General features: G+C 44.8%; 1 pseudogene; it reads left to right on the plus strand.

Annotated features, from left to right (window-relative positions):
* Positions 1-11,456: 11,456 nt before the first annotated feature.
* Positions 11,457-11,903, plus strand: LOC127679814 (40S ribosomal protein S18-like; annotated as a pseudogene).
* Positions 11,904-13,998: the final 2,095 nt, after the last annotated feature.

The following is a 13,998-nucleotide window of genomic DNA, read 5'->3' on the forward strand; positions in this document are numbered from 1 at the left end:
TGGTATATGGGTAGGCTTAGTGCTGGAGAAGGAGCTGAGAGTTCTACATCCTCAGGCAGCAGGAAGAGAATGCCACACTGGGTGGGGCTTGAGCATCTGAGACCTTATAACCTACTTCCATTAGCATACTTCCTCCAACAAGGCCACACCTCCTAATAATGCCACTCCCTACTGGCCAAGCATTCAAACACATGAGTCCATGGGGGTCAGCATTCCCCATTCACCACCACAGCAGGGATCAGATGGGCAGTGGGTTCTAATGAAGACACGCCAGCAGCTTGGAAACTCATCACCTCTGTTGGCAATGCTCATGTCAATAATACACTCACTTAGGACTTCATCTACACCCCACAATCTTCCATATGGGAGTTTGTCAGTGCTCCCCACTCTCTTCGAGTAGGCTCAATTCTTAAGGCGTTTCCACAGTCCATGTAGTTCTGGGATGCTGTGGTGATTGGTTTTATGTGTCAACTGGATTGGGCAAATGTCGTGCTCAGATGTACAATTAAACACTAAGGTATTTCTGGATAGTGTAAGAAGGTGATCGGTAGACTGAATCAAGCAGGTGTGTGGTCCTCATTCAATCCATTTATGACCTTAACAGAATGAAGGACTAAGGAAAGGGACATTCATTTTCTTTGTGGGTGGCATGGCTGGGACATCGGTCTCCTCTGGACCTGAAGTAGGACTTACACTGTCAGTTCTGAATCTCAGAGCTTTGGCCTCAGTATGAATTTACACGGTTGATTCTTCTGAATCTTCGTCCAGCTTTTTGATTGAGTTGGCTTGGACTGCTCAGACTCAATGATCGCTGGTTCTCACAGTAACTCTCAGTCTCTGTTTCTCCGCTCTCTGGGTCCCCTAAAAAGAATCTCTCTCTCTGTCTCTCTGTCTCTGTCTCTCTCTCTCTCTCTCTCCTTTTGAAAATGTCATTTACTTCCTAAGATTTTCCATGAAAAATGGTCTCTCAACTTCCCACTACTTGCCTGGTTTTAGCCCAAATATGTGCGTGAAGAGGAATGCTCGCCCTTTGCTCCTTATGCCCATATGTGGCAGGCATTCTCAGAGCATGGAAAGTGTGGCCATCTCTTGGGGAAGTGCTGAGAGGTGCATATGCTCTGGTCTCACCTGGCTCTCTTAATCTGCTCTGCCTTGGGCTCACTAGTGGAGTCCAGCACACTTGTCAAGCATGTTCAGTACTCTTCTCATTCATGTGTCAAAAAACACCACAGCATCTACTTCAAAGAAAGAGGATTTAATATTGATGTAAGATTTCCGAGAGATTCCAGTTCTTCGTGCTGGGAAAGGTGGTAGTGCAACTATTGAAACTTACCCCCAATTAGCTTACAAATAAATGAGACTCAGACTGTGGTAGTTTTACTTGGATTTGACAATTACTGGAGCGGCACCCCAATCTACCTTTCTAACTGCTAACCTGGCTCACTTCTTAGCGGTGTACCCCAGATACCTGCTGTTTCTCCTCCCATGGTGGCTTCCTCCCTTTCCTCCTGGTCTTTCCTTTCTTCTTCTGCTTCTCAACCCCTAACCACATAACTCAAAACCACCTATCTATCTCTAATCCCTCTAGTAACTGGCTCTAGCCAATTTTATTTAACCAAGAGTTTTAAATTAAGGAACAAGATTTGCACAACAAAAGTTGGTAACTGTGAGAATTGACTCGTAGGACTGGACCTTCTGGTACAGAATTTAGCACCATTATATATAGCAAAAGATCAAACCCCAACAAAAGATAGCACCATGCATAGTTAGAATGTAGAGCTCTTCACAACACAGAAGGTATGAAGCAGGTAGACATAGCCTAGAGTCCTACTTCTAGGGAACTGCTTCCTCTAGCCACACCTCCACCTACTGAAGGAAGGCTCCCCCCTTCCCCACAGCCCCCCCCCCCTGCTAAATCAATGGCTCTAGCTGGAGGCCAAGCATTCAAACATATGAGTTTGTAGAGGGACATTTCAGATCAAACCACAGCCCCAAGGAAAGCTCAGATACAATGAAGCTTGACAACTGCTGTGTTCTCGTAGCGGGGCCCATTTGTTTTGGGTTAGGTTTATTAAAGTTTAATTTATAGGAATAAACTATTCTTAGGTACACAGTCATATGAACTTTGACAACTGCACAGCCATGTAATCACTACCATTCCCATGACACTAAGTGGTTCTGTCACGGAGAAAGATTCTTTCATCCCTCTTTGTGTTTAGTCTCTCCTTCCATTTCTAATCCTGGCGCCCACTGACCTGAATTTTGTCTTGCTATCTTCGTCATTTTAGGCCAGCTTCTCTGACTTAACAACACACAATCATTTTCTGTCTTATCTATGCTGTTTAATCATTAGAGATATCCCAGTGTGTGTGTGTTTGGGTTTGCTTTCTATTGCTGCGATAAACACCAGACCAAACGCAATGTAGGGAGGAAAGGGTTTCATTTGTCTTACACCGTCCATCAGTGAGGGAAGTCGAGGCAGCAGATGGAGACAGAAACTCATGAAGAATTCGTGGAGGAATGCTGCGTACTGGCTTGCTCTTCATGGTTCTCTCAGCTTGCTTTTTAAAATTCAACTCAGGACCACATGCCTAGGGGATAGCACTGCCCACAGTGGGCTGGCCCACATCAGTAGTCAATCAAGAAAATACAGACTTTGCCTACAGGCCATGATGGAAGCATTTTCCCTTTTGAGGTTCTCTCTTCCCAGATGACTCTAGCGTGTGACAAGTTGACAGAAATCGAACCTCACAGTATGGATGCTAACCTTTATTTAATCATTTTCCATTTGCATGCTTCCCAATCCGGGTCAGCTGTTCATGAAACTTCTAGAAACAAGCTTGTGTGTTCATAAGTTTTCTTTCTTTCTTTTATTTTTTTCCCCTTGAGTAAACTTAGAAGAAGCAGGTTTTTCTGAGTCACGTGGTAAACCGTGGTTAATTTCCTAGCAGTCTTCCAACATGACTGTTCTGAGGCACTCTCATGAGTGATGGATGAGACTTCCACTCACTGCATGTCCTCATCGTCAGTACCTGCTTGACTGGTTTTTAAATCTTTAGACATCCCGATAGTATGTGTCTAGGAGGGGTGGGAAGTGGGCAGAGAGGGGAATCAGTGGTAGCTAGTCCCATTGGTAATTTCTGTGTCTCAGTTCCTTTCTGTTCTGTCAGAGAGAATGTACGTTATGATGACATGCTATAATATGAAGCCCTGGGGTTAGCTCAGCTGGATAGACTGTTCCTGGGTTTTTCTCCAATTGTGACAGCTGCCAGTTGTCCAGATACAATATTATTATTATTAAAAATAAGTACAATATTAGAAGTTTGTCTGTCTCTTTGTTTGTCAAACACCTGAGCCATGCCTTTACTTGTATTCTTATGTCTTCTTTTCCCTTTTAAAGTTTGACATGTGGACAGTGTCTCTTTCCTCAGCTCATCTCTCAGTTGATCCTGAGGTAGAGTAAGTAGTTGTCTTAGTCTATGCAGGCTGCCATAACAGAATACCACAGTCCAAATGGCTTGTAAACATCACAACTCTATCTCTCACAACTCTGGAGACTAGAAAGTCTAGGAGATGCAGAGTTTGGTGCAACAACGTTTGCACCCTGTACATGTAAGGAAACCAAGAGAGCTCTCCTGGGTTCTGTATAGAAGAGCACTAATACCAACCTCCAGGGCCCTGCCCTCATGGCTTGCGCTGGTTAGTTGTCAACTCAACACAAACCTAGATGTATCTGGAAAGAAGAAATCTTAATCCAGGAATTGCCTCCATCAAATTAGCTTTTAGACATGTCATCAAGGCTATTTTCTTGATTTCTAATTGATATAGAAGGGACCAGCTCCTGTGGGCAGTGCTGTTCCTGGGTAGTATAAGAAAGCAAGCTGAGAAAACCAGTAAGGTGCTCTTCTATAGTCTCTGCCTCAGTTTCCATTTCCAGGTTCCTTCTGAGTTCCTTCATTGTTTTCCTTCAATGTAATGATGGAGTGTTATCAGGATGCATAAGCCAAACAAGTTGTTCTTGCCGTGGTCTTTGCCATAGAGACAGAAAGCAAACTCCTATTGCCATCACACTAGAAGTTAGGATTCTAACATGGGTTCTAGGAAGACTAGCACTTCTGGAAGTACACTTTAGACTGGGTAAGGAGCAGGCAAGTCTCTACTCTGAAGACAACCCTATAACCACTCAGATCCGTAGTTGCTTTCACCTCAGTAGATCTTGTCTGAGAATAAGGATAATTTGATGAAGTCTGAGCTCAGAGATGAGGTCGGGAGGTAGAGGCAATAGGGTGAGATGTTCAAGGTCATCCTTGATTATGTAGTGAGTTGGAGACTAGCCTGGAATACATGAGAATTTGTCTTGAAATGGATGAATGGATGAATGGATGAATGAATGAATGAGAAAAATACTTCCGTCACTAGGTATTGTTCCCTGTAGAAACACGTGTTAACTCACTCCATCTAGGTATACATTCAACTTAGCATTCCTTAGTACGGATGAATGACTGATGATCAAAGAAAGTAAGTGGCCAGCTCATGATCACGGTGAGTGAACTGAAGATTTCACCAGGCTGAGGGATTTGAGCACCCACGGCATCCTTCCTTCTTTCCTCTTCCCATCTCTTTCTTAGAACCCTCTGGGATTACTTCCGTTTCTGTCTTGAGCCTTTTTCCATCACTGCATCTGGCCACTGACCATATATGTGCTAACAGCCAAATATGTTATCTCTGGCCTGCATTCTGTCTTGAGGCTCAGGTTCAAGCATTCATGTCCACATTTGGAACCTCTAGTTAGATTCCATACTGTTTTTCTTTTGCTTCATAATACAATTATTATATTTTCCTTATATTTTCCTATATTTTCCAACAGCTAGTTCTCATCTTACCAGTTCATAGGTCTGGATAGGGCTGCATAAGACCTTAGTTGGGAGTTGGGTTATGTCTTCCTCTGGTAGTTGATTTGGGTGGGCCTGCACTTTCTAATGACTTCCTTATGACTAAGGGACTTCAGAAAACTCCAAGTGTTTACTGAATGCCTATAGAAGTCAATGTAAGGTTCCAGGAGCTGAACCCTTACCAGGTCCCCAAGGTTATCTCTAGCCCAGCTAGGTAAGAGAGAGCCTGGATATCATGATGCAATTATAGGAGGGACATACTGTCACCCTTGCCATATTCTATTAGCTGGAAGCAATAGCCACAAGGTCTGCCAGCTCTCCATGGCAGAGGTTTATTCCAGGATGTGAGCACCAAGAGGCAGGGAAATCAAGGACCAGCCTGGTAATCCAGATGTCAACAAGCTTCTTTGTCATGCCCATAGTGGGATTCATTACCATCTAACCGCTGTGCCTGTCTTCCACAGATCCCTGCCAGAGGAGGTGGTATTCAAAGCAAAGGCAAGAGCCAGTCTGGACTCCCTCCTCTGGTCAAATTCATGCATCAGCAACCATCGAGGCCTGCTACTTTGTCTCTTGAATACCTCTTGATCCCTTTCTTCTCTTCACTGTGAGGCTGCAGCTGCCACCTGCATGGCTACACTGTAGCTGATTACAAGGTATCTTTAGATTGCACTGGAAGTTCGTGTCTCACAGGCTGGAGGAGCCATCAGACCCCTCGCTCCTCAACCTTTCTATTCTTTGCACTGTTTTCTGGAGGGCATCCTTTGTCTCCCTTTGTTTATTAGTCCTGATGATTAGGACAAAGCTCGGCTCTTACTGTCTTCGTTCTGGAGAACCCACTCTCTCAGTTGCCTAGGTTAGCTCCCTGGTTTCTGCTCACGGCTCTCTGGCCTTCATGTCAATAACACTCATGCACACAATTGTCCTTTCCCGATTGCATGCTCGTATTCTCTTCTGAGCTAGAAGCCCTGTGAGACGGGAGCGGGCGTTTTCGTGGCTAGCATGTGTTTTTCAACACTGGGAGCTCTCAAGTAATTGGCGAGTGAAGAAAATGATAGATGAAGCCTTGGCTCGCAGTCCACTCTTAAAAATATCCCCAGCCGCCCCTCACAGCAACACACAGCGCTTGCTCCTGCTGGGCTCTGTTCCAGTTGGCAGACCTTCGTAAATTGAAAGGAATAAGATAATAGAGGCACCTTTGTTTAGGGTAATATTTCTTTCCTATTATGGCCTGTCCAGTCCCAAGACATTTCCTGATGTACTCAAGTGACATCAGTGCCAGGACGTCACCTATTTCCCCTTATGCCATGCTTGTCCTTTTGCTGTGTCATTAGAGTTCTGTCAAAATAGCTGACCAACAGCAGTACATATAGTTCCTTGTGCTGCCTGGGAACAGTCCTCTGTCCACCCGATGGGGAGGACCGCAGCTGCTCCCGGACATTCCAAGGGATGCATGCTCTCATCTTCTGGGAACAGAAGGGGCATTTGTTCCCTGAGCCCACTCTGGAGGGACAGCTGAGTCCCTGTCCAGCCAGGTCATCCTGTCCCTGAGCGTCAGGGTCTAGTTTCACACAACAAGTGATTGAGCTTAATTGACAGGTGTGAAGTATGTTCTTTCTAACCCTGCTGGATTCACTTCTGCCTGTAGGGGTGAGACAAACTCACTTGGGAGCCCAATTAGCATATTGTGTGCGTGAGTGTGTGTGTGTGTGTGTGTGTGTGTGTGTGCATGTGTGTAGAAGGACAGATGTGTTTCTGGGAGAAAGTGGTTGGAAAGAGTCTCAGATACAGAGAGTCAGAGATGGAAACAGAATCTCAAAGGGGAGGGGAGAGGCAGAGAAATAGACAGAAGGCAGCAGAGGAGAAGAGACGCAGAAAGCTATGGCCAGAGAGATAGTCAGATAAGAGAGCTGGGAGTGTATGCACATGGGCACTGCTGGTGGCCTTTTAGGTGGGTTAAGTGCACACAAATGGAAAATGGGGTAGGGTAGAATGTCAGTCCCATCTGGAGGACCATGTGTGAGGTACGGACAGAATGAGCATCTGTATATTTGTTAATGTATTCCCAGGGGCTGGCAGGGGCTGGAGGATTCTGGAAGGGAGAAGGACTGAGTCAGATGAGACGGGAAGGTTTGCGTTTCTGTGCAGGAGGCATCTGCCTCAGCCCCAGTCGAAGAAGCCTAATCATGATGCCGGGGCTGGGATGCCCCAGATAGGAGAACTAACTCCACACAGAGGAAAAAATTCTCCAGGATGTTTTGCAGGGACTCTAGCATAGAGGGAACCAGGAAACCCAGGCAACACTAAAGTAAAGTCTTTTGGGACTGTCTGCTGGCTTCTGAACACACTGAGGGGGGACAGGTATCACATCTGCCCATCCCTTGTGCTTCATGGATTACCTCATTGGATGGAAACAGTACCACCTCCATCTTGGGGCTGGAGATACGATGCACAGAGAAGTTAAACAACTTCCAGAATACCGTGCCATTGTTAAAAGGCAGAAGTGGGCTTTGAGCCCAGAAGGGTCCAGACTCAGTGCTGATATGCAATGTGTGCTCTTGTAAGCCACAAATGAGCTCTCAAAGCAGCCTCAGGTCTATTTTATTTGTTTTTTTAATTCTTCTTGAGACAGTGTCTTACTATGTAGTCCTGGCTGTCCTATAACTCCATCAATAGACCAGGCTCATCTGTAGCCCAGCAATCCTCCTGCCTCTGATTCTCGAATGCTGGCATCATTCAGTTCTTCGATAAAGTTCTTCCCAAGGAGAATAGAGGAGGCTGTGGGAGAGAACAGAAGAGCTAACTTCCGGTTCTGGCTCCGCCATTTCTAGCGCCAAGATTGTGAAGTAGGCTGTCTGTGCTTTAGTCAGGAGCACTGACCAAGTGTATGAACCCTGGCACCACACTCTCTGCTCCTCCACGACACTGGGTCACTACCAGCTGAGTGCCCCTGTCCTCTGCTTAGATGGGGTCAGTCGTACATTCTTCCTGGTAGGAGCACAAAGCAGGGCTTTCTCCATGAGACCGTGAGGGTGACGTGGGCTATGTCTTTATCATTCCTGTCATGGAGTAAGCTGCCAGTGCATGTCACAGTAGTTTTCATCTGTGAGATGACACCATTCTTAATTTACACAATGACCTCGTTGCATGTGCACAGGGGATGTGCTAGAAGCCCTCCCCCCAACCCCCACATGATGCCCAAATCCTCTTACCTAAAAAGGGCAGCACATTTGCATATAACCTGCACTCCTCTGCTTAACACATGTAGATCATTTATAATAGTGAATACAATTTAAGTCTATGTAAATGTTTTTTTTGGTCTTTTTTGTGTTTTTTTTTTTTTTTTTTTTTTTACATAATATATTATCTAAGGGATATGACAAGAACAAAAATCCTGTACATATTCAGTTTGGATGCATTTTTTTCCTATTTTCTTTCTTTTTTTTTTAATTGGAAATTTTCTTTATTTACATTTCAAATGTTTTCCCCTTTCCAGGTCTCCCCTTCGGAAACTCCTTATCCCATCCCCCCTCCCCCTGCCTCTATGAGGGTGCTCCCCACCCACCCACTCCTGTCATCCCATCCTGGCATTTCCCTACACTGGGGCACTGAACACCCTCGGGCCCAAGGGCCTCCCACTGATGTCCAACAAGGCCATCCTTTGCCACTTATTTGGCCAGTCCCTCCATGTGTACTCTAGTTGGGGGTCCAGTCCCTGAGAGCTGTGGGGCGGTCTGGTCAGTTGACACTGTTGCTCCTCCCATGGGGCTGCAAACCCCCTCAGCTCCTTCAGTGCCTTCTCCAACTCTTCCAGCAGAGACTTCTGTGCTCAGTCCAGTGGTTGGCTGTGAGCATCCGCCTCTGTCTTTGTCAGGCTCTGTCAGAACCCCTTATCAGGCTTCCAGCAGCAAGCTCTTCCTGGTGTCCACAACAGGTCCTGATTTGGTGGCTGTAGATGGGATGGATCCCCAGGTGGGCAGTCTCTGGATGGCCTTTCCTTCAGTCTCTGCCCACCACTTTGTCTCCATATTTCCTTCCCTTCTAAGAAACACTGAAACATCTACATTTTGGTCTTCCTTCTTCTTAGGCTTCATATAGTCTGTGAATTAAATCTTGGGTATTCAACTTTTGGACTGATATCCACTTATCAGTGAGTACATACCGTGTGAGTGAGTGAGTTACCTCATTCAAGATGATATTTTCAAGTTACATCCATTTGCCTGCGAATTTCATAAAGTCATTGTTTTTAATAGTTGAATAGTATTCCATTGTGTAAATGTACCACATTTTCTGTATCCATTCCTCTGTTGAGGGATATCTGGGTTGTTTCCAGCTTCTGGCTATTATAAATATGGCTGCTATGAACATAGTGGAGCATGTGTCCTTATTACATGTTGGAGCATTTTCTGGGTATATGCCCAGGAGTGGTATAGCTGGGTCCTCAGGTAGTACTATGTGCAATTTTCTGAGGAACCACCAGATTGATTTCCAGAGTGTTTGTACCAGCTTGCAATCCTACCAGCAATGGAGGAGTGCTCCTCTTTCTCCATATCCTTGCCAGTACCTGCTGTCCTTTGAGTTTTTGATCTTAGCCATTCTGAGGAAACACAAACTAATCAGAGACACAGTGAAATTAAAGAAGTTATGGACCAAAGGGATTTAACAGATATCTATAGAACATTTCATCCTAAATCAAAAGAATATACCTTCTTCTCAGCACCTCATGGTACCTTTTCCAAAATTGACCATATAATCGGTCACAAAACAGACCTCAACAGATATAAGAAGATTGAAATAATCCCATGCATCCTATCAGATCACTATAGATTAAGACTGGTCTTCAATAACAACAAAAACAATAGAAAGCCCATATACACATGGAAGCTGAACAGTGCTCTACTCAATGATAACACGGTCAAGGAAGAAATAAAGAAAGAAATTAAAGACATTTTAGAATTTAATGAAAATGAAGGTACAACATATCCAAACCTATGAGACACAATGAAAGCAGTGCTAAAAGGAAAACTCAACTCTGAGTGCCCCCAAAAAGAAATTGGAGAGATCATACACTAGCAGCTTGATAGCACATCTGAAAGCTTTAGAACAAAAAGAAGCAGATATACCCAAGAGGAGTAGAAGGCAGGAAATCATCAAACTCAGGGCAGAAATCTACCAAGTAGAAACAAAAAGAACTATACAAAGAATCAACAAAACCAGGAGTTGGTTCTTCGGGAAAATCAACAAGATAGATAAACCCTTAGCCAGACTAACCAGAAGGCACAGAGACAGTACCCAAATTAACAAAGTCAGAAATGAAAAGGGGAATATGACATCAGATACTGAGGAAATTCAAAAAATCATCAGATCCTATTATGAAAGCCTATACTCAACAAAACTGGAAAATCTGGATGAAATGTAGGGATGCAACTTTAAAAAGTGTTTTTCACCCATCTGTTTTTTTTTCCCCCTGAGATGACACCTTGCTGTATAACTTGGGTTGGCTGTGAGCACAGCCTCCAACTCCTCAGCGCCACCCCACTGGCCTTACTGTGGAGCTCACATCTGACTGCACTTGGTGTAGGAGCGGCATGGGGACCGACTATAAGGCTGTCTGGCTAACTCTGCGGCACTGTCAGGTATTAGAGATTACTGTTGTCATTAAGCACAGTGTTGGGTTCCTGTAAGGACGGTCTTAGTAGACAGTTGGCAAATGCTGGAGTGGGAAGGCAGGGTGATGCAGACTGGAATATTTGTTTGAACATGGAGAGCCCGCAAAAGAATTCCAAGGCTGTGGTCCAGAGAAGAACAGAGGGAGGTCAAGACGGCTTAGGAAACACTAGTGTTTGAAAAGTATGTGAAACCGTACTCGGCAAGCATGTGTTACATCTCATTACGCCAGTTCGTTTGCTCAGTACTGGAATATAGTCACAAATAAGATGTTGGCGTGGTACCCAGGAGATGTTTTAGAGACGAGACTTCTACTGTAGTAAGGGAATTTATAAGGGTATTTCAAGAGGGCAGAATGGGAAGAGAAGCTTTAGAAAGCCTTTAGGGATCCACTATGGCCGATGTGAATGTAGCCTGCAGAATAAGGGGAAGTGATGGCAGAAGAGGTGTCTTGGGCAGTCTTGAGCAACAATGCCGTTCTGAAAGACAATGATGCACCATGAAGGGCTAATCATAAGCTTGCAGGCACATCATGGACACTCAGGGCTGTGAATTCGTAAGTGTTGTAATTACTAATATGGAGATCTAGTCTTTCAATATGTTTTTTAAATGACTTGTTTAGTTTTATTTCACGTGCTTTGGTGATTTGCCTGAATGTATGTCTGAGAGAAGGTGTCGGATCCCCTGGAGCTGGAGTTATAGACAGGGGTGGGCTGCCATGTTGGTGCTGGGATTCAACCTGGGTTCTCTGGAAGAACAGCCAGTGTTCTTAACCACTGAGCCAAAAGACCACATCTTAAATATAGATCATAATCTAGGCTGGAAAAGAGCCTCTTAAAACTTTTTCAAGGCCTTCCACAGGAGGCTGACATGCCTCTGCGTGTATCACCACCATGTATGTCTCCAGGGATCCCTGAGAAGTTCCAGCACATTTTGAGAGTTCTCAACACCTGCAGAAAACAGCCTTTGCCATCACTGCCGTAAAAGGTGTGAGGGGCGGAGATCTGCTCGTGTGGTGTTGAGGAACGCAGACATTGACCTCACCAAGAGAGCTGGAGAAGTCATGGATGAAGAAGTGGAACACATGACCATCATGATGCAAAATCACGACAGTACAAGATCCCAGACTGGTTCTTGGACAGGCAAAAGGGTGTGAAGTGTGGAATAGTACAACCAGGTTCTGGCCAGTGGTCTAGACCACAGGCTATGCGAGGGCCTGGAGCGGCCAAAGAAGATGAGAACTCACAGGTGCTGCACCACTTTTGGGATTTTTGTGACCAAGGTCAGTACAACAAGGCCGCTGGCCACTGGGCCTGTACTGTGGGTGTATCCAAGAAGAAATGAGTCTCTGGGCCTTTGCTGTTAATAGTTTGTATACCTATGTGGGTGGACTTTTTCATGACAAGAAAATATACCCTCATTTTTAGACTAATAGTAATCAATTGCATGAAGTGGGAAACGAACTTTTCACAGACTCAGCGTATAAAGGAGCACACAGGGCAGTAGATTGTATGTTAAAGTCAGTTCTATATTTGAGGTATTTATATATGTCATTATCTTTCAGTATCAAAATCTAATGTGTCACTATATAAACTATTCTAGAATAAATGTATATGGCAAGGTAATTGTTCAGGAGTGAGAAAGTGTGCCAACAGAACTCTTGCAAGCTTCATCTCATGACATTTGGAGCTCTTGTTTTTGCAATGTTTCACTGTGGTAAAAGAGGTAGATTAAAATCATCGCAAATCAAAGCGAATCTTTTTTCAGCCTATGAAACGAATGCCAGCTTGCCTTTTCTTCGTTTCCCACACATTTGCATAGATCTGTCAACTGAACTGAGCAACCTTCTAAGAGTACTGCTGGATTCCGAGCTGTGAACACCCAGGTCCCACCAAATTGCTTTGCCCTGGCTTTTTCAGTTCACATCTCCATGCCCTCCCCTTCACCCTCTCAGGAGCACACGCCTCCCTGAAGGTTTAGAGGGAGTTTAAGAAGACGGAGAACCTTCAACACAAAGCAACACTGACAAAAGGAGTCATACTTCTGAGCAGGCACTGGTGGCATTCAGCTCCTTTCTTTGCCCTGTGAATCTGAGGTTAAAAGCTATTTGGCCAATCCTCAGAGAAGTGTGTTTTCCCAAGGATCTGAGTATCTCTTGAATGGGCCCAAGTATTTAACTATGCATTCTGCTGGGGTAAAGTATTCTTTTGCCTTTGGTGGGGTTAAAAAGCAAGATCTAAGTGGTGCGGTGGTGGTCAGTGGCTTTAATCCCAGCTATCAGGAGGCAGAGGCAGGCGAATCTCTGAGTTTGAGCCCACCCTGGTCTACAGAGTGAGTTTCAGGACAGTTAAGGCCACACAGAGAAACCCGAGTCTCGGAAAAACAGACAGACAAACAAACAAATAAACAAACAACAATGAAAGGCAGGGACTCGAGAGTGCGTAGCTGAGGGGAGGATGATGCCTTATTGGCTGACACTGCTTATCTATTATTGCAACTGTCATTTAGAGATATTCACACCGATGTGCAGCGGTTCATGCACATCTGATTGGCTGCCAGCTCTGTCCTAAGCGATCGCCAGACAAACGCAGGTTTGTTTGCAAGGCACATCAGCTCTGCCTGCATTTGGGCTGTTAACCACAACTGTCAAAGTCTACAAAAAGAAACAAAACCTTCAGGCAAGCCGAGCCTCGGTTCAGTGCACGTTTTGTTTGCTGCTGTGTTTATTTCAAATTAATATCACAGATCAGGCCCACAGCTAAATAGCACATCTGCCTGAGGTTTGCACAGCAACTCACAATATGTTTTTATTCCTTTAATTACGGCTTAGGATCCTTTTGACACTCTCTCAAGTAACAGGTGGTTTTCTGACCATGATAAATGCTAAATGCTGTGGAGGGCGAGGCAGTTAGGCACTGTTTTCTTAGCTGTGGTTACACCTAGGCCCCCGGGCAGCTTCTGCTTTAGCAGCTTGCAATAGATTGGAATTCCTGGGGGACTTCACTTAACCCTTAGTTCCCTAAAACCTGTTTTCAATGCACCATCGGTGGGGCGTCTCATTATACCCAGCTGCTTGGCAGATGTACTCTCTGTATCCTGGGAGGTAGAAGTGGGGTGAGGGTAGGTCAGAAAGTGAATATGTCAGCGCTCTGAAGGGTGATGGGAGGAGAGACTTGGTGATATTAAAGGTGATTTGAATTTAGATTTTTTTTGAAGAATAAAAGCATTCTTTTATATATCTGCAATAGATGACAACAATTAAATAAGTCACACATGAATCACTGGAATTGGAATGAGGGCAAAGACCTATTAGATCATACAGCCAGTTCCCCAGAGAACGCAGACTTATTCTCTACAGTGTGCTCAGGGTGCTTTGTACAGTCTTTGAAAGACTTGAGCAGTGGGGGCCTTCGATTATTTCCCAAGGGAAAGGCTTTCC

Source organism: Apodemus sylvaticus, chromosome 3 (assembly GCF_947179515.1).
Source record: "Apodemus sylvaticus chromosome 3, mApoSyl1.1, whole genome shotgun sequence".
In the NCBI taxonomy this organism is placed as follows: Eukaryota; Metazoa; Chordata; class Mammalia; order Rodentia; family Muridae; genus Apodemus; species Apodemus sylvaticus.